Here is a 16,273-nt window from a genome sequence, read left to right on the forward strand (position 1 = left end):
AGTTGTACCTTTCTAAAACTGTTTCATTCACTGGGCTTGGAAGGGTGTAATTCTGATTAGATTGCACTGTAACTAAAAGTTCTGTTCTTCACAGCAGTTTTTAAAATGCTGCTCAAGCAGCAGCAGAAGGCCACTGCTTTCACATCCAGCATCTGAGCTCCCAAAGGCATTTGGTGGGCCACTGCAAGTAGTAGAGTGCTGGACTAGATGGACTCTGGTCTGATCCAGCAGGCTCTTTTTTATGTTCTTAGTTGGCCTGACCCAACAACACTATTCTTATATGCTTTTTGGTATTTATTGTTTTTTTAATTGTAATTTAAAAAAATAATTAAACAGTAGGGTTGAATTTGCTGTCACTAAAATCTGGGTTTGGATTGGTATCTGGGGATATTATAGACACCATTCTGTCCACGACTGTGAAGGATTGTTATAGGTTATCTTGAGAGTGCATCCTTCTTTCTGTTCACAGTCTTGTGAAATAGTAAAATTGCTGGAGGTGATAATGCTGGAGGTAAAAAATGTTGGCTATTCCACTTCATGTTCCCTGGAAAAAAATCTGCTCTGAGTTGAGTTACTGAATATTAGTGGAGCTCATAGTTTTGAACTGTTAGTCAAGAGGAGACGGGAGAAGAGAAGCTTGCCGCGTCTCTTTACTTTTGTCAGACAAGAAGCTCATTCTTGTGTGCACTGGAGCACAGCTCCTGGATATTTGCCTGTCAGCTGCCCTGAGCATGCATTTTAGAAGTGAGAGAGGAGGGGGGAAATCCTTGAAAATGCTGCAAAGGTTCAACAATACTATTAAGCCAGCATGTTTGACTACAGTGTGCATTTGTTACAAAGTAATAACAAAAATTGCCATTCAGTTTAGAGGTTTAAAGAATTACAAACAGCCGTTGTTGCTTTAATAATAAAACAGGGAAGTCATAATAGTCTTTGTTCAACATTCTTCTGTTTATATGCAATAGTTTTTCCTAGTTTAGAATAAAATGTGTTTGTTCTTTGTTGTACACCTAATATGTAATATGGCATAGGAGTCACTGGAAAAACTAGGATACTATTATGATTGGTATAACTATGTTGACTCATCTGAAATGTTATTATAATCTTATATATATTGATGATATTAGCATCATATATCGAATAGTCTATCTATATATATAAAAAGCTAACTGTTTTTGTTGACAATAGTATACCTCAGTAACTGCTGGGCCAATGCCTCTGAAAATTCCCAGCCACTATAGTCAGCCAGGTGAGAGTGTTTTTAGATGTTCACATACCTGAAATTTCACACCTGGCCCAGGTAAAACGCCTTTTTCCTGGCGCTCCATGGTGAAGGACATGCAGCTGTCTGTGTATAACTGTCACCCTTAGAATGTTTGTGCTGCTTGGAATGTTCGCTCAGATGGCCAAATATGAGCAGTGAAAACAGTACATAGGCAGTAACTTGAGTGGAAGTGAAACACATACACACACATACACATGAGGGAGAGGGAAGGGAGGGAGAGGGAGGGAGGGAGTGGTGGCAGGCAAGGGAACAGAGGGAGGGAGAGGAAAGGGATGGAGGGGGAGGCATGCAAGGGAAGAGAAGTGAGAGAGGGGAGAGAGTGAGGGATGGCATGCAAGGGAGGGGAGGCAGGGGGCCCAGCATCTTGATATGACCCACCCACCCTAGCAGAGGGAAAGGGAAGGGGGGGAGGGGGAGGGGTGGCATGCAAGGGAAGAGAAGTGAGAGAGGGAAGAGAATGAGGGGTGACATGCAAGGGACAGGAGGGAGGGGCCAGGCACCCTAGATTCCCTGAATACTGCGGTTACAGTTAAGAAAACCAGGCACGCATTACTCAGCAGTAAGCTCAGTACAGCAACTGTGACATACTTTGAATGGCTGCATTGCACCCCTCAGAGGGTTTCCTCAGAAGTGACACCCATTGCCACCAACCAAGCTTACTCCCAGGTAAAGGATCATGGCCAGCCAGTCTAGATGTGTGGGGTGCCTTTCCATCCCCCCCCCCCCCCGGGATGCGGGCACACGCATCAATGACATCGCACAGTATCAGCCTGCGTGTTTGCATGAGCACGTACTGCTGGCTTCTGCAATTGATTTGCTGCTACTGTTCCTTTTCCATTTCACCACAATAAGCCACAGCAATGTGTGGCCGGGCCCCACTAGTATATAACATATACTATTCAATATCCCTCTCTTTTTTGCTGTCAAGTCACAGCTGACTTGTGGGACCCCTTAGGGTTTTCAAAGCAAGTGACATTTAAAGGTCATTTTCCTGCCTTTGCATCATGGCCCTGGTATTCCTTGGAAGTCTCCCATCCAAACATTAGCCAGGGCCAAGGCTGAGAATGTGTGGCTGGCTCAAAGTACCAGCAAGCTTCCATGGCAGAGTAGGGATTCAAACCTGGGTTTCCCAGACCACTACACCATGCTGGCCCTCCCACTCTTTATCATGCTCTTTTTATTTATGTCATTCTGGATTGAGAACATATCTTCCCTCCAGAGGCAGAGTTGCAATGGGAACATCTGGGGCGGCTCACCCCGGGCACCGCCATCACAGGCACATGGTGGGGGCAGGGCTGGGGGTGTTCATGTCCCGGGCGCAGTTTCCCCTCCCTTTGTCACTATCACCTCCTACTATATCCCTGTCTTTTATTGTGGGGATTTTACCATGCAATCTTAAACAGAGTTGCGCCTTTCTAAATCTGTTTCATTCACTGGGCCCTTCAGATTAAGGGGGCAGAGTGTACAAAGTGACTTCCCTAGGGGCCACTCTTGTGCATGTACACATGAATACAGACACCTCACTCTTTTCTGGTGGCTTGTTTGTCATCAAGAAAAAAGTTCAAAGGAAAAGGGAACTTAGGGTTTCAGTGCCAAATTTTCAGGCTTTCCCGGGGAAGGAACTGTGTAATGCACAGAAGCCTCATTTTAGTACATGCTGACAAGAGCTGAGATTTCTGGGCAAGCTTGCATTTCTGGCACTTAGTGGAGAAGCTGAGTATAGTTCTTCTTGAAGTCCAGTGGGCTCTGATGGGTCTTGAAAGAAAGACTATAACAGAACTGCATATTGCTACTCATGGAAACTCCTTTGCCATCACAGGGGCATTGCAACATGCCATTTTGAGTTGAGAACAGTGCCTGGGGGAGCAAGAGACTGCTTCCCCTCCCCTCATACTCATACTAAGGCTTCATACATCAGTAATCAAGCATAAGAAGATGACTCCTTTGGCCCCAGCAGCTTCCCCAGAAGAACAGTTCACCAAATGAATTAAAATTGGGGAGCTTCTAGAAAGGAAGAGAAAAGTCAGATTCATACCTTGAGAAAAGATCTGTAGTAATATTATATAATAATAAGCAGGGGACGTGGAAGCACTTGCGGGGAACATCCCTTTTTCCCTCCCCTACTATGGAAAGCCAGTGTGATATAGTGGTTAAGCGCTGTAGATGCTAATCTGGAGAACTGGGTTTGATTCCCCACTCTGCCACATGACCAGCGGACTCTAATGTGGTGAACCAGGATAGTTTTTCTGCTTCTACACATGGACTCTAGGTGACTTTAAGCTAGTTACAGTTCTCTCACAACTCTGTCAGCCTCACCTACCTCACAAGGTGTGGGAGGAAGAAGATAAGTTTGTAAGCTGCTTTGAGACTCCTTACAGTTGAAAAAAGCAGGGTATAAATCCAAACTCTTCTTCATTTTTCCCTTCTTTGAAAGCCCCATAGCCTTTCTTCTTCTCCCATTCCCTTTTCTCCTTCTCACCAACCAATCAACTTACCTGATTGGAGGTGACAGGGACAAAATGTAGACAGTGTGGTAATAGGAGTGGAAAGTTTAGGCAATGACAGTTGGTGTGAGAACAGAGTTAAAATGTGTCTATCTAGTGAAATGCTGGAAGATATAATTGAGCCGTTCCGTTTCCTTCAGCTTTATGGAGGATCTAAGCGTAACTAAATTATATTTGTTCTGTATGATATGTCTTTGGTTCTGTTGATTTATTTCTAGAACAATGATTTGTGAACCACTAAGTCACAGTCAGTTCTTCTGATTGTGATTTTTTTAAAAAAGAAATACGATTCTCTGTATTTCAGATGTGTCATTGCTTGCATTTCAAGTGAAATAAAGTAGAGCATAAGGGAACAATGGAAAAGATACTTTTAAAATCATAATGGATTTAAATAATTTTAAATTGTAAGTATGAGAATGTATTTGATGTCATTATTTGTTCAGTCATTGAAATAATACTGATATTTCTTTATAGCATTAATCAAAAGCATTAATTATTTTAAAAAGCTCAAAAAACTGACACCGTCCCAGATAATCAGAGATATTTTATTTGGCTTTTTCTCGCACATCTTCTATTGCTCCTGTTCCCCTTGCTATGAAGTGATAAATCTATTACCGTTCAAGTACAGTACAAAAAATTGCAGGTAACCTGTGATAAGACTGTGATGCTGACTGTTGCCACAGCTTTCAAATGTAACATTGGTAAACAGCATCCTAAATTATAAAGAAAAAATAAATTGTTTCTGTGGCCTAGAAAGTGATTTCTTAGCTTGAACTAATTATGGCACCATTGGATATATTTTACTGTAGGAATCTGTATTGACTGAGTTGATTTAGTGTGAATGTTGTAAATTTCCCTGAGCCCATCAGGGGAGAGAAGCCTATATATCAAATTATAAATAAATATAAAATACACTTTTCATCTTTGTTTAACCAAATTACAACCAAATAAAGTTATTGAAGTAGGTAATTCCATCATAGGTTGACAAATTATCAGCTGCTAATTAGGCTTCTAAGTGCTGACAAAAGCTTGCATTGAACACATACTTTTTATTACTTTTTGTGTCAGTTGGTAACTTAAACTATGTGAAAAGGGCTAAAACACAGTATATGTGCTGATCCAACTTCTGTAAAGACTAGTTGATCCTATTATAGTATCCTTTGCTCTGTTTATAGAACTGTGATGTGAAAAGGAAACAGTTCCAAAAGAAAAGAAAAAAGCAGACATACTTTGCATAGAAAAAATGTTTGGTAACAAAAGAAAACTACACCAAAGCTTCCTGATCTTTGCAGGAAGACAAATGCAGTATAAAAGGAACATGTACATAATCAATATTGTATAAATAATTAGTACTACCCATCTCAAGGTGGTTTATATCAGACACTGGCAAATTACACAGCGTCTTCCTAGAGTTTGTTAGCTCCCAGATCTATTCAAGTGATACCAGCCAGCACAAAATTAACGGGAGAGGTCTAAACTTCAGAGAAGCACATGAAATGGTATATAATACTTGCGCCACTGGACTAGATCCAGCCAGCTTGTTCAATAAGTCTCTCCCAGTTCCTATCCCTGCTAAATCCCACATCCCAAATGCAGGTCCCATGATTCTCAGATAGCCATTTCTTAGCGGCCAGAAAGGAAAACTCCTTTTTCAGAACCAGTAAAGCTAGATGGATCCAGCAAACTCTTCCTAAGCCTGGGTGATTTTAAAGTGTAGAAGTCATTTTTCCCTCACTCATCTCTGTAAACTATCGTTATCCTGGAAAAGATGTCGGGGCAAGATTTATTTGAGAGATCTGTGTTTGGAAACCAACTGGAATTGGCTGGTAGGATGTATTATATTCGACATGGATAATAGCTATTCTAACAGCAGCTTAAATGTTACCATTTGTATGTTGCAGGGAAAATAAAGGGGGTTGACTTGTAAGGAAACATTTTTGGATAAAAACTAGTGTAGATGGTTTTATATGACTCCAGATTGTAAGTTCTGAGGAAAAACAGCCATTTATAGTTTTTAATACTGTAATCTTTCCTGACCCTTTGGCATAGAATAGGATAAAAATAGAAAAGTAAATAAATGCTGGGGAAGATAATGATAAAACAAAATATGACTCTCTTGGGCTTCTCTGTATGGCTTTTGTGAGATTCAGAAGTTGTGCTTTGCAGGCATTTGGGGAACTTCAAGTTGGACTACACAACCTCATTTTAATGGTTTCCCACAAATCAGCAAGTGGTATCAGAGGTGGCTTGTTCTCTGTACTTTATCATAGAAAAGGAGCAGGCAGCTGTTCATAATTATTTTCATATTGTCTCTTGGGATCTCAAAGGAAAAAATGAGGAGGCAGTTGGGATGTTGTTGGCCTTCTTACAGCAGCGGGGCTATTTGCGACATTTCTTTTTGAAATTAGCTTTCAACTTTATAGCATTTGATACAAATGTTATTCTGTTTGTGAGTCCCTTGGCAAAAGTCATAGAGCTGTGACACTGGTCATAAACCAGTGGTCTATTATATACAAATTCAACTACAGTTTCAAATGCTCAATAAGGTTTAGATTCTCCCCCCACCCCCGGCTTGTGCTAAGAGACAACTTAATCAATTATGAATACCTCCTTTCCCCATATCAACTTGAAGCCTTTCTTCCTGCAACAGTGTGAGTTAGGTTAGAGATATACCCTTTGCTCTTTCAAAGACCATAAGAAGAGGTAACCTTGTGCCTAGACTGTACTATATCTGCTGCTGTTGAGGACTTGCATAATGGAATCTTCTTCCAAAGGACAAAAAAATTCTGCTAAGAGAATGTTAGAACATGAAGCAGAAAGAATCTAGTGTAATTTCTTCTTTATATGATAGTTCAATGTGTTTCTATTGGGAAGCATTTCGTCTTTCAGTTATAGTTCAACATTCTGATAATACCACCACACTAGCCCCTTCTCTCCTGGGCTTTTGTTCCACCTCCAACTGATACTAAAGAGCTCATTCCCAGCCCCTACGGGCCTAATTGAGCAAGACTCATCCTTTCTAACTTCCAGCCGTTTTGGAGGTTGGCCCCATGATGGACTGCCTAGCAGTGAACTTACCTGCTGCCCACCTACTTTCAACCATTCTCTATCACAGTGGTTCCCAACCTTCCTAATGCCACGACCCTTTAATACTGTTCCTCATGTTGTGGTGACCCCCAACCATAAAATTATTTTTGTCTCGGTTCCTAAGACCATTGGAAATATGTGTTTTCCGATGATCTTAGGCAACTCCTGTAAAAGGGTAGTTCGACCCCCAAAGGGGTCACGACCCACAGGTTGAGAACCACTGCTCTATCAGGTTACCAGGCCCACTCTTCCTCCTGATCAGCCATCTGGTGCCATGACTGCTGCCATGCCAGGTTCTTCCAGGACACTTCCACTAGTGGCAGAATTCACACTACTCTCTGTGGCCATTCCTATAGTCAGGTAGTCATCAGTGGACCCATCTGTTGCAAACCCAGGTTCTTCTTTGCTAATGGTGCCAGCATTCTGGCTACTTCTTCAGCCCCCTTTCCTGCTGGGTGACTTCTGGATCCAGCTGCTGCTGTACTGTCTCTCCTTCACCACAGAAATTGTCTCTATGGCTTCCTGTGGTTCCATAATACACACACCCCTTGTGTTAATGCAGTGGCAGTGAGAGGGCACTCTCACATTGGTGGGCTCAACTGTTAGGTCTCCTGAGGCCAGGCTTGTGGTTGTGTCAGGAACAACCATAGCTCTTGTAGTAAATGCAGGGGAGAGCAACTCCAGACAAAATCATGAGATTGTCGTAAGTTTAATTAAGTTTAGGTCCATAATTTTCATTTTTTAAATTTATTTTATATAGAGAGGGAGAGGGTGGGAGACCTTTTTGCTTCAGCTGACTAATTTAGGATAAAACCAAGGTGTTCTCCAGAAATTAAACATTTATGGAAAAATAAGGAAATGTAAAACGTGCAGTAAAACCACAAGGGTTTGCAACCTGGTGTTCAAGTATATTTTTGTGGCAGAGTGACAGCATGGAACTCTCAAATGAGCTAATAAATCAGTTTCCACCGGAAAGCTCTTAATGTTCATCTCAACATGCCAAATTCAATACTGAGAGAATGCATCAGAAAAAGGCTGTTGCTGCATTGGCTGGAACTCCTTGATACATAATAGCATGTGCTGTCCTTCTCTACAATGGCATAGTCATAATGCAATTCCTTGCTTTCGGTACATAAAAAAGGTGGGCATGTCTTGCAAATATTTTCACGTCCTGCAGTCCCTGCCCTGTAGAGTTGACAATTTATGTACCCATTTGCAGAACGATGTAAAATGACAAGGAAAGATAAAACTGGCTCCCATTGCCAAGGCAGTGAAGTGTGTATAGTCAAACATGATTGGTCATATGGTGTCTTACAAAATTTCTCACACAAGCAGCTGGTTTCTGATCCAAAGGATCTTCTTTGTTATTATCATAAGCACCATTTAGATCATAAATCTGAATGGTTATGTGCTTAAGATTAGAATCCCAACCATAACACATGCTTTTATTTCCTTAAAAAAACACTAATGTATAAGGAGTGTGGTCCCCATCCCAGGCACTCACATACTTTAACATTTTCCATACTTCTTAATACCCTAACATTCCTTTTCACACAGCAGAGAAACAAGGAACATACTTCCATTTGTCTGTTAATTTAAAATGGTGTTAGCGGGCTCAGAAGAAAGGGATCATAAATGTGCTTCTATTGGATCAGTTGCTGTCTTCAAGGAGGGAGAAAGAGAAAGTCAGGCTGGTGCAGTAAAGCGAAACAGACCAACCAGTGTGCCATACCTTGTGGCCCAGCTGCAGAACTAGTTTGCCCTAGAATCTTTTAAGGGTTAATTAGCTTTAAAACCAATTTTAAATTGAAATAAAATGGGCTGCAAAAGGGGGGAGGGCAGGAAGGGGGAGAATCCCTCCCTCTTCCCCCCCCCCAGGAGAGTGGTTGACCAGCTGCCACTGCAACCGGACTTACCCAAGGCTGGCATTTGTCATCCTGTCAGGTAAATCCTGCTGTTTGTTTGAGGTGGGAGGGAGGGTGGTGGGGCAATGTACTGCCATGCTGGTCTCGGTTGCTTTTTGGGGCAACAGAGGGTGCAGTGGGGAGGCTTGGGAAGGTCTCAACAGGGCAGCAGGTGGCAAGCTGCCACTGCCACACCAAGCTGGGTTGCTTTTTGGGGTGGCAGAAGGGTCCAATGGAAAGGCCAGTTGCAAGCTCGGCAGGGCAGTGAGCATGCCTGTTTGTTGTTTGGGGCAGAGGGGAAGGCTCCTGGGTCAGAGGAAGAGTGGTGGGTATGGGATGGAATGTCAGCCACCAACGGGCATGCAGGACTCACTCACCTGCTCACCCATTGACTGGGGGTTTGTCATCGATCATTCCATCACTTAGGCAATACGTATAACGGTAGAGGTCAGCAAGCATGTGTACACTTCAGAGCTATGAATGTATCAAGCAGATTTGTTCTCAAGTAACAGAGGTTCTACCTAGTTCAATTTTATAGAGAAAGCAGAGTTTACAAAAAATGGAAATGTACTTACGAAGTTTAGACCACAAAATAATTTGTTCTCTCAGTATTTGGATAGGGGCATCTTTTCTAGTGCCATATGTAAACTTTTCCTGCAAACTGATATTGTTTAAACTCTTCCGTCAGACATTGTATTGCAGCAATAGGAAGAATTAAGGGAATGTTTTTCTCACTTACATCAGCAGAAGTCATGAAATTGAACACTTACGTAGCACTTTTCAAATGTGTCTTTTCTGGATTTCTGGCAAAACCCAGAAGTAGACATTTTCTAAATGAAAGTAGCAGCATTCAAACATTCATAGAAAACCAAAGGAAAGCAAGAAATATACTGAGTTTGAATTTTTTTACAACTTTGAGATGTTTGCTTTTCTGGTGTGAAATTTTCAGAAAATGCATACCCGTAATTACTTTCAATGAAACTGAAAAGCACCAGCATCAGAATACATAACAGTAGCCATTTATATCATTTTAGAAATAATTTAATTAGCATAAAATTGCATTATAGTTCTAGTAAATCTGAATTCAGCTGCCCGAATTCCACATTAATTTATTTTACAATAAGTATTTTAATTGGCTCTTGCTGCATGTTGAAAAACATTCATATTCTAATTTATGTCCAATCCAATCACAACTATTGCAACAGAATATTTTTAATATCATGATGGGAAAAATTAACAATTTAGCTAAAACAAAAAACTAATTTGAGTTTTACAAGGAACTAAAAGTGCAGCTGCTGGATAGAAGTTGGAAGGCTGAGAGAGAAGTCAGAACAGTAGCATAAGATCCTGTAGCTTTGTCAGTAAAACCTGAGCTGCTGAAACTGGGACTCTGTCATCTTTGAATAATCCAAGCAGTATTAAAACAACAGGGGTCCCTATAAGTTTTTCAGGTCATTGTGACATTTCAGTGAGCTGTATTAACACATAATGGCAAACTTATGCTAGCAATTTTAAGAGACTCCTTGGTACTGTTGAGTTTGGAGCAAAGGGTAAATTTAGGTCATGGAGTTTTGTTCACTTGAGAAGCTGAACAAAAGTATTGCTTAAAGTAGTATGACATGATGTAACTTCATTGCACTGAAAGTGAGGCTTATTCCACACATGCAGAATAACGCACTTACAAACTGCTTTCAGTGCTCTTTGAAGCTGTGTGGAATAACAAAATCCACTTGCAAACAGTTGTGAAAGTGGTTTGAAAACGCATTATTTTGCGTGTGCAGAAGGGGCCTGAGTTTACATTCAATTGAATTTATATTGGATTTAACTTGCAACATTTAGTAAAAAGACATCCGAGATCATATTAATTAGGCAAATTAATATTAATTAGGCATAGTTCTTTAGGCAAATATGTCTGTCACAATAACATCCTGAATATAACTGTAAATTGGTAAATGATGACATTTTCCTGGCAGAACCCTGAAATCTACAGTCAATATGAAAGAACAAAAAAACTTTAAAAACTTTGTTTTCTTCATTCCATTAGCAATATACAGAGTTGTAACATAAAACAGGCACTGATGAACTAAAAGAGAAGACTTCTGCTCTGCTGCAGTTGCTGTTTTTAGTCTTTTAAGAATAAAGTCAAATCACCAGACTTCGTTTTTCATTTTCTTTTTGAGTACTTTCAGTTTAGTTGATATTTAATGTAAATAAAATGCTAATGCTACTCTTTCACTTTTAGTATAAAAGTGAATTGAAAAAATTAGTTCCATGCTAACTGGGCATTGTAGAATAAGTCCACATCCCAAGCAAGGCAAATGGGGAGCTCTTGTCTGCATGCAGTTCCCAAATCTGAACTACCATATTTTGCTTTTCACCCTAGTGTTCAATCTTCAGAGCCAGACAAGCCTGTTGTGGTAGTTTATGATGGCAATTTTGAGTCATATCCGTGACTCAAATGCTCAATCTCTGGCCCATGAATTCTATCATTCCAGTGTAAATGTAGGTAGGAAAGGAGAGGCAATATGCAGCCATAGCACAATTTTCCTTTGAATGTACTGATGAAGTACAAGAAAAACCAACCAGACAAACTGTGCAAAAAAACCTCTATGGGCAGAAATTCTCTAACATGAGGTATAATACGTGTAGAATTACACAGATGTAGAATTCTTTTACATGAGTTCCTTCATATGCTTATGCAGCAGTGTTTGGTAACTCTGGGAGAAGTGATGTGAGGGTAAAAATTTAAAAACCCCTTCTTTCTCCTTTACTATGGGTGCAGAGTGTCATGGTCTGATGTGCGTTAAAAAAATCAGAATTGGGCCTAAACTGACAGAATATAAAAGGTCTTGGGATGATGATGGCCTACGTATTGAAAAATTACCTCAGGATGCAGTGGCAGTAAAAAAGTCAATCTCAATTTTGGGAATTATTAAAGAAACTCAAAATAGCGTTGCCAGTATCATGCTGCCTTAGTACAATTTTGTGGTACAGCTGAACTTTGCAATCTGTTTTATTTGCCTATCTCTAAAATAAATATAGCTCTGGAAATGAGAAACCAAAACAAAGTTGGGCATCTTCCTTATGGGGAAAGCCTGTTTAAGGCTTTCTAAGGTTAGACAAACACCAATAATAGGGGGCATGATAGTAGTGTATAAAGTGATGAATGGTATGCACTGGGAAGTGATTTTTTTGCTTCTGATTTTTCAGCTTCTGATACTACTAGAATGAGGGGACACCTACAGAATTGCTCAGTCATTTCAGAGTAGGCAGAAGGAAGTACTGTTTCCTTTGTGAGCTGTCTTGAGGCCTCTATTGATGTAGAAAAGCAGTAACAAAAATGACACTAAAGTAAATGCTACGCAACACAGCAGAATGAGCAGTTATTGCCCCTGCATATACACATCATCATCATCTTCATCAAATCCATCATATTAAGTAGCATATGAGGCAACAAGTGCTCATCATCATTTCTAATCTTGGGAGAGTGTTTCAGCCTCTTTCCATACAATAGCCTCTTTCCATACAGGCTGTTTTTTAGCCTCTTTCCATACAGGCTGCCTTCACGTTTTACTTGAATGTTCTCCTTCAGGTCTTTTGGGGGCGTCCTTGCTGTTATTTGGTATTAGGAGGTATCCAACTCATTGCCATCTTTGGGATCCAACCATTCTCCATGCGGACATGGCCAGCCTGTCAGGCCGTTTCCGCACGAATGCGGAAGCGGCCGGGTCGGCGTTTCCGACGCCGACCTGACGACGCTGGGACCGTCCACACAAACGGTCCTGGAAAGAGCCGGGCAGCCGGCGCCGTGGAGCGCCGGCGCCCGGCCGCATTCGTGATGTCCCCTGGCCTCGGCGCTGTCGAGGCCTGGGGACACTTCTGCGCACGCCTGCTCCAGCGGTGCAGGGCAGGGGCATGTCCCCAGGCCTGGCGGCTCGCGACGCCGGAGGCCCAGGGACAAGGTAAGTGCCGGGTGGGAGGCGCCTTGAAGCCGCTGCCGTTCGGCCGGCAGCGGCCGGCGATGGCGCTTTCAACAAGAGCGCCAAGCTCTGGGAAATGCCGCCAGCGGCCTTGAGGGCGGGCGGGCGATGCAGCTGAGCCCCCTGTGCGAATGGCGGCCTGGAGACGGCTTTTTTGCCATCTCCAGGCTGCCATTAAATGCCCGTGCGGAAACGGCCTCAGTCATCTGTGTGCAAAGATGGTATAGAGTTTGTGTAACCCCCATGCCCAGAATGGGTTGAACCAGTAAGGGGGTGGAGACTCAGAGCAGCAGAAAGGCTGCAGAGCTCTTTGGAGAAGACAAGGCTACCAGACTCGGACCTTGGTTGTATAAGCCCTTGACACCTTGTTAAGGTAAACTGCAATATTGTTGGGAACTACTGGGAAGGTAGTTTATTTTTGCTATGTTGTAAATGTTGGAGTTTATTGTTTCAGGGTTTCTTTTTGTGGTTGTAATGGGTGAGAGTTCTCCTGGAAACCTTCATCATGTTGCATCCTGTTCATCAAGCCCTTGGAGTCTTCAGGAGCCAACCCACTTGCAAAGAAGAATTGGACTTGGCAGTATCAGTAGACTGTAACTAGAAGGACTTGAAATGCAACCTGAACAGGACCTTGAATTGTAATGTTAAATGTTGATGTTTAATGTTATTTGTAAAGAGAAGTAAACTGTTTTGTTTAAATTTGGTTCTTTGCAACTCCTTCCAAGTACTGCCCCACAGAACCCACAAGCTGAGGTTACATTTGCACATGCTGCTCCTTTGGAGCACCTCTTCATTAGTGATGTGGCCATATTGGATCTTCAGGATTCGGTGTAGGCACTTCTGTTGGAAGATGTCAAGCCTGTTGTTGATACTTGTTGATGCCTTCAGATCTTGCTGTCAGGCTCACAGTGGAGGTGAATAAGCAGAGTTTGGTCTTTAGGGCAATGGTTGGTGAGCACCTGATCGTCTTCGTTCTTCAAAAAATGGCTGAAGCCTTCCCATGGCACCTGACATCTGCCTCTGCATCTCCATTCTGGGAGATCACACTGCCCATGTAGGTGAACCTTTTCACTTTCTGTAGCTGCTGTGATGCAATAATGATTCCCTGTGTTCAGGTTATGGAGCTAATATATGTGATCTTTGATTTATCAGTGCTTATCCTGAGGCTAATTAGCATAAGCATAAGCATTTTATTGTCATTGTGCACGCACAACGAAATTTACAGCAGCATTCCTCGATGCACACAATTTCAGACTCATACATCATCCTCACTTTCCCCTTCCTCCACCCATCCCTACACAGCCCCAAATACATCAATATGAAGCAGCGGAGTTTAGCATAGCCACAGCTCTAGAGTAGAAGCTGTCTCTAAGCCTCTTTGTCCTAGTTCTGAGGGCCCTGTATCATCTGCCAGATGGTAACAGTTTAAAAGAGTGTGCTGGATGAGACGGGTCCCTCAGAATATTTTGGGCTTTATTTAGGCTTCGGGAATTATAGATTTCTTCCAAGGAGGGAAGAGGGCAGCCGATAATCCTTTGTGCAGTAGTGATCACCCTTGGGAGTCACTTTCTATTCTCCACTGTTCAACTGGATAACCATACACAGATGCAGTAGGTTAGGACACTCTCTATAGCACAGCGGTAAAATGACACCAGAAGTTTTCCATCTATTTGTTTCTTCCTTCAAAAGTCTCAGAAAGTACCGTCTTTGCTGGGCTTTCTGAACCAATCACGGGCAGTCTGTAATTTCCAGGTCAAGTCCTCTTTAATCATAACGCCCAGAAATTTAAAACTAGCCACCCGGCCTCCACTTGATCTCCATTTATAGTCAAGGGCTGAATTTCTGAGCTATTCCTTCTATAGTCCACTATGAGCTCCTTTGTCTTAGAGCATAGTGTTAAGAACCAGGTTATTTTCCCTGCACCATGAGAGCAGTCGGGTCCACTTCATTCCGATAGGCAGACTCTCATCCTCCAGAGATGAGCCCCACCTCACCGCTGTGTCATCAGCAAATTTGATAATGGTGTTACTATGATAGACAGGAGTACAGTCATATGTATAAAGGGTGAACTGTAAAGGACTCAACACACAGCCCTGTGGCGTTCCCATATTTAGAGTAAGAACTGAGGAAACCCGATTTCCCAATCTAACCCTCTGGGAACGTCCAGACAAGAAGTCCCTAATCCACAAACAGATTGAATGTGAGAGTCCAAGATCCACAAGTTTTGTCACCAGTCTTTGTGGCGAGATTGTATTAAATGCGGAACTAAAGTCCGCAAAGAGCATTCGCACATAATTCCCCTGATTTTCCAGATGCGTCAAAGCAGTGTGGAGGCTAATGGCAATGGCGTCCTCCGTAGATCTATTAGTCCGATATGCCTGCTTCTCTATCCAGGTCAGTTGTTGTGCGCTGCAGCTTTGGCTCATTTTCCACATACACACCTGAATATGGTAATGACTGCTAACCCTTTTAGGAAGGATTAGACAAAGTCATGGATGAAAATCTATCAATGGCAATTAGCAATAACAGCACAGTACAGTTTATGACTTTATGGACACTTCATCTTATTCACAGAGTCAACCCAAATTGGGCCCCACATGCATGCTGTTTAAAGAAAAAAAATGAAACTTCTAGTTCCTGCTCTGGTTTAGCCCTGTGATCCAGCATTGCTCATGCATTTTTTTTTTTTGTTAATACAAGGCTAGCAATTTTGGTTCAAAAACACAGCCAGGCATTGAAACTCAGGCAGGGGGAGGGAACTCTGAATGAACCATGAAGTGACTAAGTTTGTCCTGTTTTTTTTACTTGGACTGCAGCCAAGTGAAAAGTTTCTCCCCCTTCCTTGTAGTTGTTAGTGGGAAGGCAGTGGATTCTTGGTGGGTCTATCCTTTCAGTTTCATGAATCAGCAGTTTTTTTGTATTTGCAAGGGAGAGAGAATAGATGAAGAACTTGTAAACTGTCACGATTTCAGCTGTAAAGCATGGATTGGAAGTAAAGGAACCTACATGGGAAAGAGTTGAGACAGTCTGTGTCATCATATACAACTGGAATCTTCCTTATGCTTCTCTGCCCATTTACATTTGAAATTAGTTTCGAGAATCAGAACATACATCCAGTATCACAGTTTAAGGCATAGACATTTCTGTGTATGTGTGAATGGGAGATGAGCAGAATCGTAGCCTAAGAGACTATAGGAGACAACGCAATCCAGATTCAAACAAAGCACAAGCACAAAGTGTACACTTAAAATACATGGAATGTACAAGCCATGTACAGTAAAACAAACATATATTACAAGTGGGGGATGCACAAGATAGGAGAATCTCATTTTTCCTTGTATCCCCCACCTCCGTTATTTTCTCTTTCCCTTTTCTGGCAGTTCCCATAGGCCATTTCTGCATGGGGCTGCAAACGCTGCCTGGCGTAAAACGCCGCTTCCCAGGACGCCGCTCGCGACAGGCGGCGCTGTTGAAACGCAGCTGACCTGGCTGCCCTTCCTCCCTCAGGGCGGG

Source organism: Sphaerodactylus townsendi, linkage group LG11 (genome assembly GCF_021028975.2).
Source record: "Sphaerodactylus townsendi isolate TG3544 linkage group LG11, MPM_Stown_v2.3, whole genome shotgun sequence".
Classification (NCBI taxonomy): domain Eukaryota; kingdom Metazoa; phylum Chordata; class Lepidosauria; order Squamata; family Sphaerodactylidae; genus Sphaerodactylus; species Sphaerodactylus townsendi.